Below are 13,536 nucleotides of genomic sequence, written 5' to 3' on the forward strand. Positions count from 1 at the left end.
CCACCAGACTCTGTTTCCCTGCTGTCTGGGTGCACATTACTGGTCTTTGGGGGTCCACGGCTCACATTGCCACCTCCAACCATCTATGCATAAGTGGTGCCCCCCCCGTCTTGGGCAGGTCTTGTACATGTGGCCCGCCTCTCCGCACAGGTTGCAGCTCTTTGCTTCCTGACAGTCCTTAGTCAGGTGACCCTCCTGTTTGCAGTTCCTGCAGATGGTCACCTTGCAGTCCGCCACCACGTGTCCCGACTTCCCGCAGGTTCGGCACACTTTCGGCTGCCCTGCATACGTCAAGTAGCCTCTGCTCCCTCCAATTGCGAAGCTTGAGAATGTTCCCATTGCCATCGACCCTCAGAGTCACCCTGACCTGCCGCTTACTCGTCCAGATCCCAAAGGGGTCGATCACATCGGTGGCTTCTCTCTCAACTTGGACGTACCTTCCCAGGAAGGTCAGGACATCAGCTGCTGGAACATAGGGGTTGTACATATGGATTGTAACAACCCGATTCCTCTGTGCAGGAAGCACACACAATGGGGTTGCCGACAAGATGGAAAACAGCGGCTCCCCTTCCTTCTCCTTGAAGACCTTCAGGAGCTGTTCGCACTGCTTCACACTTCTGAAGGTCACATCAAAGTAGCCTGCCCCAGGGAAATCCTGCAGGCAATACATGTCCGCTGCAGCGAACCCACAGCATCCCAGCAGTACCTTCTTAATAAACAGGATGCGATCCACTGGTGTACGAACCTCTACCTTCTTCACAGTCACCAGACTGTGTTGCGAACGCCCTGGCACGGGGTGCAGGCAGCTGTTGAGGCAATAGCTCTGAGGTTGGCTGGTCCCTGAATTGGCGTTAGGCCGAAGCCAGCATGAAGATCCACCAATAGCAGGTCAGCACAACCAAGCGATCCTCCAACATCCAATCACGATCCAGCGATGATCTCCACTAGCTCTGATGACTCGTAACTCGACCCCTGTCAAGGATGTTGGTTTTATTTTATTTCAAAAATATACTTTATTCATAAAATAATTTGATGGTCTGTACAGTTGGCCATGCCATAAATCTGTAAACATGTACATACAGAGATCAGAATTTATTATTTTTATACAGGTCTGTACATTTTTCAATCATATGCCCATATAATTAGCTGAGGCGTCAGCAGAGCCCAAATGACTGCATGGGCCCCCTGTTCTTCGTTAGGTAGGCAGACTTTACACAGTGGTCTTTCCCCACTGCGCCTTTGCGGCAGCTGCCCCAAGCTTCAGCTCATCCCTCAACACGTAGTCCTGGACCTTGGAATGTGCCAGTCTGCAGCACTCAGTCAGGGTCAACTCCTTCAGCTGGAAGATCAGCAGGTTTCGGACCGCCCAGAGAGCGTCCTTCACTGAGTTGATGATCCTCCAGGCACAGTTGATGTTCGTCTCGGTGTGCGTCCCGGGGAACAGGCCGTAGAGCACGGAGTCCCGCGTCACTGCACTGCTCGGGACGAACCTCGACAAACACCACTGCATTCCTCTCCAGACTTGTTCTGCTTAGGCACATTCCAGAAGGAGGCGTGTGACAGTCTCATCCCCCCCACCCCGCAGCCGCTTCGAGGGCAGCGTGCAGTGCGGCTGAGAGTCCGGGCGTGCATAAAGGATCTCACAGGCAGAGCCCTTCTCACCAGCAGCCAAGCCATGTCTTGGTGCTTGTTGGAAAGTTCTGACGATGAGGCATTCTGCCAAATGGCTTTGACAGTCTGCTCAGGGAACCGCTCGATAGGATCCGCCCTCTCCTTTTCCCGAAGGGTCTCAAGGACACTACGTGCTGACCACTTCCTGATGGACTTGTGGTCAAAGGTGTTTTTCTTCATAAACTTCTCCATGAAGGACAGGTGATACGGAACGGTCCAACTACTCGCAGCGTTCCGCGGCAGCGAGGCCAGGCCCATCCTTCGCAACACCGGGGACAGGTAGAACCTCAGTACGTAGTGACACTTGGTGTTTGCATATCGGGGATCCACGCACAGCTTGATGCAGTCACACACAAAGGTGGCCATTAGGGTGAGGGTGGCATTGGGTGTATTTTTTCCCCCGTTGCCCAGATCTTTGTACAGCGAGTCCCTTCGGACCCGGTCCATCTTTGACCTCCATATAAACTGGAAGATGGCCCGGGTGACTGTAACGGCACAGGTTCTGGGAATAGGCCAGACCTGTGCCACGTATAATAGCAATGACAGTGCCTCGCACCTGATGACCAGGTTTTTTCCCGCGATGGAGAGCGACCGTAGCGTCCATCTGCCCACTTTCTGCCTCACTTTGCTGATACGCTCCTCCCAAGACTTGGCACACGCCCCAGCCCCCCCGAACCAAATACCCAGCACCTTCAGGTGGTCGGTCCTGACAGTGAAGGGGATAGAGGATTGGTCGGCCCAGTTCCCAAAGAGCATGGCCTCACTCTTGCCTCAGTTTACCTTGGCCCCCGAGGCTCGTTCGAACTGGTCACATATGCACATGAGGCTGTGCACGGACAGCGGATCAGAGCAGAAAACGGCGACGTCATCCATGTATAGGGAGGCCTTAACCTGCAGGCCCCCGCTGCCAGGAATAGTCACCCCTCTCAGGCTCACATCCTTCCTGATGGACTTGGCAAATGGCTCAATGCTGCACACAAACAAGGCAGGAGAGAGAGGGCAGCCCTGCCTGACTCCAGATCCGACTGGGAAGCTATTTGATTCCCACCCATTGATTGAGACTGCACTGACAATGTTGGTGTAGAGCAGTCTGATCCAATTGCAGATTCCCTCCCCAAAGCCCATTTTGGAGAGAACATCTCTTGTATACCTGTGTAATATCCTGTCAAAGGCTTTCTCCTGGTCCAGGCTGATCAGGCAGGTGTCCAACCCCCTGTCCTGCACGTAGGCGATCGTATCCCTGAGGAGTGCGAGACTCTTAGCGATCTTCCTGCCCGGCACAGCACAGGTTTGGTCAGGGTGAATCACCGACCCCAGAGCAGACCTGACCCGGTTGGCGATTACCTTTGACAGAATTTTGTAATCCGCATTCAACGGTGAGATTGGTCTCCAATTTTTGAGTTCCTCCCTCTCCCACTTCCGCTTGTAGATGAGGGTGATGATGTCTTTCCTCATGGATTCACTCATGGTACCTGCCCGAAGCATACTGACATACACCTCCAGCAGGTCCTGGCCAATCAAGTCCCACAGAGCGGAATAGAGCTCGTCGCTTCCGGGAGTTTTATTCTTTTCGAAGGACTCGAGGGCCTTGGTCAGCTCATCCAGAGATAGCGGCCTCTCCCGTGTTCTGTTGTCTAAGACCTCCGTGATAGAGGACAGGAACGACTGGGAGGCCGTGCTGTTGGTCGGCTTCGCGTCAGACAGACTGGCATAGAAGGATTTACTGATCCTCATGACGTCAGCCTGAGATGACGTTATCGAGCCATCTTCTTCCTTCAGGCTGCTGAGCACGGAGCTCTCTTTGTGCACCTTTTGGAAGAAGAAACGTGAGCATGTCTCATCCTGCTCCACCGAGCGGACCCTGGACCGGAAGATTATCTTGGAGGCCTCCGAGGCAAAGAGCGAGGCTTGCTGGCCCTTCACCTCCTTGAGGTCCTCTGTGACATCCACCCCCATCGTCTGCAGCAGGAGCAGGTTCTGCATACTTTCCTGGAGCTGGGACAGTTTTCCCCGCCTCTCTCTCGCCTCCTGAACACCTTTGAGGATGAAGAACCTCTTGATGTTCCCTTTTACTGTTTCCCACCAGTCCGCTGGGGACTCAAAGAGGGGCTTCACGGTTCTCCAACCTGCGTAGTCCCTCTTGAGCTCCTCAATGTTTCCCGGGGTCAACAGCTTCATTAAGGATTTTATATTTTTATATTAAGCTTAATGATGGTTTGGTGTCTCTGTTTGAAATGTTCAATAACCACCACATTAGTTATTACACCCTGATTATCTCCCAGATCTAAACCAAACATAAATTCTTTCCCTCTTCAACTTCAGGTCCTATCAACCTGAAAAGCACTGATGAATGATTCCAAAAGGAATTGTTCAATTTGAATATAAACATGACATTTATTCCAATTGATCTCAAGCTATATAAATTTATCCAACATTGTTGCTCTATTTGTCTTGCTTATTCTGAACACCCTGAAAACACTACCTGTACATATCATGGCAATTTTTGATAATGCATGTGAAATATGAGGCAGAGAGAAAGAGAGAGAGAGACTGAGGAAGGAGAATTGATAAAAATTGTAAAAAAGAAGAACCTAAAGTCTGAATCAACCTGAGGCTATTGTAATGTTTCAGCTGCTATGGTGATTGATGTCTAATAATTTAATTATAATGAACACTAGAATCATGTTGATTCTGAAGTCCTGTAATTATGTATATTAATCATCATCCATTACTCAAATTTTATTTTTAACTTATTGTGATTTTTTATCATTTTAACCAGGTATGAATTTTAATAGCTCAAATAAATCAGCTTGAAACATTTTCATTCCATTTTCTTCTGGTTAGTCAGTAGCCTCTCAAGCTCTGATAAGTTACACTATTACAGGTGATTAATTTCAGAGGACATCTGAGCATTAAGGGTCAATTTATTGACCATTAAAGTTTTTTAAAATACAAAATTAAGAACCTTCATTCACAGGTTAATAACAATGTCATTTCACATTCCAGTAAATGCATAGGAAAAACTGCAACGAAAGCCAGTTCTGATGATAAAGGCCAATGGAACATCTAAATCATCCACTGATAGCATTAATGATTCTCCTAACACTGTACCTTCTGTGCCTTCTGTATCCCATCTGGAAGACCATTTCGCATATTGCCCTGAAGGAATGTCTTCTGGCACCTGACTCTTCCCTGTAGGGTAGACATATTAGCATTCAGATTTCCTTTTGAACCATTATTTGCTTTTTTTTTTGTCAACCTAAGCCAGGGAAGATCACATTTCCCCTACACAAAGTTCACAGAGGATTTAATCTTAATTTTCTTATTCTCTCAGATATATGTCACTGTTATTCTGTTCTCATGTATCCTTCAATACAATAAATGCAATGGGGCATGTATACAGGGAATAGAAAGGCAACAGATCCATCAGCGAAGAAAATAGAATTATTGACATGAAAAGCAGATAGGTCATCACTGACTGCAAAACAACAACTATAGAGCTGTGTGATGTTACCTTCAGTTGTACTCCAGGAAAAACACTGTCATTGAGGAAGTTCTAGACAGCATAGAAAACCTGACTGTCTGGAAAATTTGGATATCAAACCCATGGAGAAGTAAATTAGTAAAGCTGCAGCATCTTTGGAGACAGAAACAAAGTTAATATTTTGACTCTTCTTCTGAATTCATGAAAGTCTTATTGCAGCGTTTACACAAACTTAGCGATCTCTGTGGGACAGGGTATAGCCCCAGGATGTGCATGATGCAAAGATTGTTGCCCTATACAAGAGCAAAGATAGTTGCAGCAATTGCAACAATTATCAGGTCATCTCTCTCTTAATGCTTGAGAAGAAAGGTTCATATTAGCCTTGCCATTCTACAGCTTTTGTCTGAACACATTCACCTTGAATGATAATTTGGAAAATCTGTAATTTACATAAGAATATCAATCCAGTAGCTGCAAGAGGAATTTTGTGAAAAAAGGAAACCAATATACATTACAATCATCAATCTCACCAAAGTATTTAACATTTGAGTAGAGATAGTATTTTAAGCTACTGGAAAAAATTGGCTGTTTGTTGAACATGCTCACATTGATGAGTAAGGTTAGCTATGGCAGGGCAACATGGGAACCTTTTGAAAGTTGCAATGGGTCAAAAAGAATTGCAATTTGGCACCATATATAAAATCCTTAATGAAGAATAAATGATGGGAATGTTGAACTGACAACCTGCAAAGTTTAGTGAACTGTGTAGAGAAACCTGTTAAAAAGGCATAGAGAATCCTTGACTTTGTTTTTGCACAGAAAACATTATTCTGAACCTTGACAAAACACTGATTAAGCCTCAGTTGAATTAAAGTAATCAATTTTGAACACCACACTTTGGAAGGATGTCAAGAAAATTGAGACTGCCCAGAGGGTTTTATTGGAATGTCACCAGGAATGGGTACTTCAGCTTGTGGCAAAACCGGGGAGACTGGAATTACTCACCTTAAAACAGAAGAGTATAAGAAGACTGTTGATACAGATGTTTAAATAAGGAGAAACTTAATAATGGAAAGACATTGGTGATCAAAGGATAGAGGTTTAAAATAATCAGCAAATGAACAAGAGGTGCAAGTCATTATGGTCTGAATGTACTGCCTGAAAGTGCAATGGTAGCAAATTTAATAACTTTCAAAAAGGAAATACTTGAGCAGAAACATTTATAGAACTGCAAGGAAAAGAGAGGATGGATTAAACTCTAAGATCATAAGATCATAAGGAACAGGATTGTATCATCGAGTCTGCCCAGTCATTTGATATGTTTCTCAATCCCAATCTCCTGCCTTCCCCCTATAACTCTTGATCCCCTCATTAATTAGCAATGCACCTACCTCTGTCTTAACTACACTCAATAACTTGGCCTCCACAGTCCTCTGCAGAAATGACTTCCACAGAGTCACCACCTTCTGGCTGAAGAAAGTCCTCTTCATCTCAGTTCTAAAAGATGAAAATGTTACAAGCTGATTTAGTTGAAGGTCACCCCTTCATCCTGAGGCTCTGCCCCAGATCCTTGTCTCTCCTATTAGTGGAAACATCTCCCCCTAATCCATTGTATCCAGGACTCTCAGTATTTTGTAAGTTTAATTAGATCACACCATCTCACACCACCCCTCACCCTCACTCCCCAATCCATCTGAATTCAATTGAGTGCAGACCCAGAGTCCTCAACCATTCCTGATACGACAAGTCTTTCATCCCTGGGATCATTCTTGTAAAAATCCCCTGGACACCCTCCAACATCAGCAAATCTTTCATAGATATGTGGCACAAAACTACTTATGATATTCCAAATATAATCTGACCAGATTCTTGTACGGCCTCAGTAGTACATCTCTGCTCTTGTTTTCTAGCCCTCTTGAAATGAATGCCAATATTGCAGTTGCCTTTCTAACTGTCAAATGAACCTGCATGTTATCCTTAAAAGAATCCTGAGTTAAGACTCCCAAGTCTCTTTGAGCTTTGGATTTCCGAAGTCTTTCCTTGTTTAGGCCTCTATATCAAAACGTACAACCTCACGCTTTGCCAAATTGTGTTCCATCTGCCACTACGTTGCCCGCTCGCCTAGCATATCCAAATTCCTCAGCGCTATCTGCCCCTCCACCAATCTTTGTGTCATCTACAAACTTAGCAACAATGCCCTGACTTCCTTCAGCCAGGTTTTTAGTGTATAACATTAATAGTTGTGGTCCTAACACTGACCCCTGCAGAACTCCACTAGCTACTGACTGCCATTCTCAAAAAGACCCCTTTATGCCTGCTCTCTGCCTTCTGCCAGTCAGCCAATCTTCTATTCTTGCGAGTACCTTGCCCTGAATATTATGGGTTCTTATTTCGCAGCTTGCTGTGTGGCACCTTGTCGATTTCAGCCTCGGGAGACTGTCTGTGTGGAGGTTGCTCATTCTCCTTGTGTCTGCGTGGTTTCCTCCGGGTGCTCCAGTTTCCTCCCATAATCCAAAAATGTGCAGGTCAGGTGAATTGGTCGTGCTAAATTGCCCATTGTGTTCAGGGATGTGTAGGTTAGGTGCATTAATCAGGGGTAAATGTAGGATAATGAGGAATGGGTTTGGGTGGGATACCTTTCGGAGGGTTGATGTGGACATGTTGGGCTGAAGGGCCTGTTTCTATAATGTAAGGATTCTAAGATTCTAAGATTTTCTTTTGGAAATCCAAATAGATCATATTCACTGGCTTTCCTCTGTCTAACTTGCTCTTCACCTCCTAAACAAATTCTAGCAGATTTGTCAGGCATGACTTCCCATTGAAATCTGTAATCACTCCCCTCTTTTTTAAACATGGGCTTGCAAGTACTCTAAAATCTTACCAACAACCAAGGTCAGGCCAACCAGCCTATAGTTTCCTGTCTTCTGCCTCCTTTCCTTCTTAAAGGGGTCTTACCTTAGCCACTTTCCAGTCCTCTTGGACTCTCTCTGACCCCAGAGGTTCCTGAAAGATCACCACCAAAGCCTCTATGACCTTCTCAGCTCCTTCCTTCTGAACTCTGCTCCAGATGATTTATCTGCCTTCAGACCTTTCAGCTTACCAGCCCCTTTCCCTTCGCAATGGCAATTAGTGGGGATTTTGCTCAAAATGTCGATTCTCCTGCTATTCAGATGCTGCCTGGATTATAGTCACATCTGCTCCCTGACTCTTTTGAAGTTCTAATATACCACTATGAAAACTGATGCAAAATGCCTATTTAGTTCCTTCACCATTTCTTTGCTCCCCATTAATTGGACAGCTTTATTGAAAAAGCACTGGCATGGTGAGATGAATCAACTCCTTTTATAAATTTGTTAAATCTAAGACTAGACTGATAAAGGGGATCTGTAAAATATGGATATTCATGTATGTATTACAGGAATCATTTAGTAAAATGTCTCAGAAAGTTGATAAACACAATTCAGTTTTATGGCAGGTTAGGAAATTTAAACAATGTTGATAGAATATTGGCTGATGATTCAAAATACACATAGATGTTGCTCAAATTGGAAACTGTTTGGATGGAGTAAACCATACATTTCAATTTTGTTTCCTGTATATCACTACAGTAGATGTACTTCTGAAATTTAAGGATAACATAACAAGAATTCTGGCAAATAGGTGAGGAGCACAGTAAAAGTAAAATATAAATGAGTAGGATGGGCAGATTGATGATTGGTGGGAATATAGAATACTCTGAATTTTGTAAATAAACAAGGCAATCTTGGAGTTCAAACAAATATTTCCCTTGGAAGGAGCAGAGAGTAATTCTGGTCTTCTGTGCTTTTGCCTATCTACGTCTGGTTATTCATGTTCTTGCATGCATTCCTTCCAGCCACATTGGAGGCCCAGATATCTAAACCAGTGTCAGATTTTTAGGGGAGAAAGTAAGGTCTGCAGATGCTGGAGATCAAAGTTGAAACTTTATTGCTGGAACAGCACAGCAGGTCAGGCAGCATCCAGGGAACAGGAGATTCGACGTTTCGGGCACAGGCCCTTCTTCAGGAATGAAGAAGGGCCTGAAGAATTCCTGAAGAAGGGCCTGTGCCCGAAACGTCGAATCTCCTGTTCCCTGGATGCTGCCTGACCTGCTGTGCTGTTCCAGCAATAAAGTTTCAACTCAGATTTTTAGGCTTTTATTTACTTGTGCAATATTTTCTTTCCAATCTTTTGTTCAAAGTAGATTATTTGCAGTTCCATTCTATTTTGCTAAATACTCAATTTATTTTTTTCTATGTGGCTACTTAATGCATAAAAAACTTCTTTTTTTGCTAAGCACTTAATTAATATTTGCAAAGACAACCAATTTTGACAGGTGTATTTATAAATTCTGACAGATGCACATCAAGGTAGATAACCACGTTGTGTAAAAATGATTTAGTTGAATATTTCCAACAAAGATTAAATTTATTTTACCTTTATCACCAATATCCGAGGGCTCTGCCAAGATGACTCCAAAGCACCTACTGACAGCTGCTTCAAAGTATAGCATCAGCATAGGTATTTCTATTGGGTGGCATAATGGCTCAGTGGTTAGCATTACTGCTTCATAGGGCCAGGCACTGGGGTTCAATTCCATCTTCTGGCATCTGTCTGTGTGGAGGTTGCTTATTCCCCCGGTGCCTGTGTAGGTTTCCATCCACAGTCCAAAGAACCACCCCACCACTTGCAAAAATGCCATCCCATATTCCCAATTCCTCCGCCTCCGCCGTATCTGCTCCCAGGAGGACCAGTTCCACCACAGAACACACCAGATGGCCTCCTTCTTTAGAGACCGCAATTTCCCTTCCCACCTGGTTAAAGATGCCCTCCAACGCATCTCGTCCACATCCTGCACCTCCACCCTCAGACCCCACCCCTCCAACCGTAACAAGGACAGAATGCCCCTGGTGCTCACCTTCCACCCTACCAACCTTCGCTTAAACCAAATCATCTGCCGACATTTCCGCCACCTCCAACAGACCCCACCACCAGGAATATATTTCCCTCCCCACCCCTTTCCGCCTTCCGCAAAGACCGTTCCCTCCATGACTACCTGGTCAGGTCCACGCCCCCCTACAACCCACCCTCCCATCCTGGCACCTTCCCCTGCCACCGCAGGAACTGTAAAACCTGCGCCCACACCTCCTCCCTCACCTCTATCCAAGGCCCTAAAGGAACCTTCCACATCCATCAAAGTTTTACTTGCACATCCACTAATATCATTTATTGTATCTGTTGCTCCCGATGCGGTCTCCTCTACATTGGGGAGACTGGGCGCCTCCTAGCAGAGTGCTTTAGGGAACATCTCCGGGACACCCGCACCAATCAACCACCCCGTGGCCCAACATTTCAACTCCCCCTCCCACTCTGCCGAGGACATGGAGGTCCTGGGCCTCCTTCACCGCTGCTCCCTCACCACCAGACGCCTGGAGGAAGAACGCCTCATCTTCCGCCTCGGAACATTTCAACCCCAGAGCATCAATATGGACTTCAACAGTTTCCTCATTTCTCCTTCCCCCACCTCACCCTAGTTCCAAACCTCCAGCTCAGCACTGTCCTCATGACTTGTCCGGACTTGTCCTACCTGCCTATCTCCTTTTCCACCTATCCACTCCACCCTCTCCTCCCTGACCTATCACCTTCATCCCCTCCTCCACTCACCCATTGTACTCTATGCTACTTTCTCCCCACCCCCACCCTCTTCTAGCTTATCTCTCCACGCTTTTGGCTCACTGCCTTTATTCCTGATGAAGGGCTTTTGCCCGAACGTTGATTTCGAAGCTCCTTGGATACTGCCTGAACTGCTGTGCTCTTCCAGCACCACTAATCCAGAATCTGGGTTTCCAGCATCTGCAGTCATTGTTTTTACCAGCTTAAATGGACTGACCATGCTAAATTGCCTACAGCATCCAGGGATGCACAGGCTAGGAGGATTAGCCATGGGAAATGCAGGGTTATAGCGATAGGATAGGAGATTGGGTCTGGGTGAAATACTCTTTGAAAGGTCAATGGGACAAATGCTCGATTGCACACAGTAGAGGTTCTATGATTAATTTCTGTCTAATTGGCATACACGAACTATCAGATTATTGCACAATAGCATTGCCAGAAAAGAAACATGTTGGTTTGTGATAGCTTAAGAGTGAATTAGGATGAGTGAAAAAAAAATCTTTATTAGGCATTTGTGTTCATTCAGCCCAAGTTCATAAAATATCAACCAGATGGAGTTGGTTCTGAAGTGGTTAATTTTCAAGTTCTAATGGCATACAAAATCAGAGAATGGAGAGAATAAGTTGTACTTTCACTTTTGGAAGAAGCAGATGGCTCCTGAAAGTCTTTGTATTTATTATTGTAATGATGCCTAAGGATATATAATTGTACTTGGTGTGATCATATAAGGAAACTGTCATTATCCAAGGACATTGCCACTTCTGTAGATACTCTGTTTTGGTGTATTGCTTATAACTCATGAAGAGGTAGGCTCAAGACAAAGCCATGAAGAAGGGTGATTGTTGACACCCTCAAACAACCATTACTCATCATCACATACTGGTAGAAGTATCAAATATCACAAGATAATAAGAAATGTCATCTGGGAAATTATCTCATAGTTGCAGTGGTGTGGTTCCAACAAGTGTGAGTTTGGCTTAAGGGGATAAAACTTAATTCTACAAAATAGTTGTTATCCAGATTAGTACTGAGGTTACACATTAGTTTAAGTTACCACTTGTTGTAAGAATAAGTTTGCTTATAATAAACAAGTTATTTTATGTGTTAATTAAAGAAACCCAATAGATGTTTCTTTTATTCTGGATTGTAGTACAAAACAGGAACAAACTGACCATCTTGCTGAATGAATCAATACATTTGCACTAGCTTATGAAGTGGTGGGGCTTGATTACAAGCCATTCCTCCTTTCAGGGTGGTAACACCAGACACAATATCACATTTTAATTCTAAATGATACAGATGCCTTAGAAGGTGTCCGAAAAGCTTTGATAATTATTTCAATGAATATATATGAAATGAGCAAGATTTAACAGTGGAAATCAACTTCAGATTTCATGAATGACCTCTACAGATTCATGGAAAATTTTGAATATGGTGCTTTGAAATCAGAATTCATAGGAAACAGAGTTTTATTGGAATTTTTGTTGAAACTTACAGGAGAAAACTCTTGAAATTGCTGGAAGTAGAAACCAGAAAAATTCATAAACATATCCTGATGTGAGAAGATCAATGCTACCTCAGGTTACTGGGCAATGCTATCTACTAATTTCATAAGTTAAGAAAACTCTAAAGATGCACATGACAAGCCACACAGAGAACAAGCCAATTGCTGATGGTAAAACCAATGTCTATGCTGCAGGAGTAACAAGGATTCTCAGACAATATCCAACCATCACTAAGGATGCTATATTTGCATTTCCAGAAAATGTGCAGAAGCAAGAAATAGTTTCAGAACTACTGGTGATCACATCTGTAAAGAGGTCTACACAGTAGAACACCCAACACTACTACAAATGATATATACATTTTTCATGATATGTTAATCTGAAAAGATGCCCAATGCACTCTTTGGGGAGCTAACTAATCAAGACAAGTCAGAATAGACAAAACATATCAATAAACGTTCTATTGATTTTCTGCTTGATACAGGAGTAAGTGGTAATGTCCAGAAGACCAGTTACTCTGACTGAAGAAGCCACAGCCTACAGAGATAAGACTACGTGGTACAGGTGGAATAACTTTCAGGAGCATTAAAATGCTACCACTTACATTACAACAGATCAAACATAAGAAAATTGAAACATGGACATTATTTGCAATTAAACAGCTTTACTTTTCAGCCTGCATTGATTTCAGCCTTGATTCAACTTCACTGGAAGATTTGGAAGATTTGGAAGAGATCAATGACCTCCACAACAACAACTGATTCAGAAGTGAGAAAAAGATTGAGGGAGAAAATGTTATTAACCAATCAGTGAAGGGCCAACAATGAAACAACATTATTGGGCTTCCTATACTCATGGCAGAATCCAAACAGAAGAAAGAATGAAGTGAGATCACTTATGTTCACATGGGGAAGCTCTTTACAAATTTCAATGGAGGGGAATTTACAGACTTCATGAGACTGGTGGAAATGTTCTAAAACAGAAGCATTAATGCCAGTGACAGAATGAATTCTGAGAGCAGCAATTTATCAAAAAATGACTAGCAGTCCTGAAAAAAATTACTTCCCCAGTCAATCAGTCACAAAGAGGTCCAGCCTGATCCCAAAGGAAGAAGAGCTGCATGTGACTTTCTGGAAATTAGGACAACATCCTCAGATCCAGGATCTGGTTACGAAGGAGAAGAAA

This window comes from Chiloscyllium plagiosum, unplaced genomic scaffold, assembly GCF_037043375.1.
Source record: "Chiloscyllium plagiosum isolate Xiang-an unplaced genomic scaffold, Cpla_swu_hap1 HiC_scaffold_3, whole genome shotgun sequence".
NCBI classification, from domain to species: Eukaryota; Metazoa; Chordata; class Chondrichthyes; order Orectolobiformes; family Hemiscylliidae; genus Chiloscyllium; species Chiloscyllium plagiosum.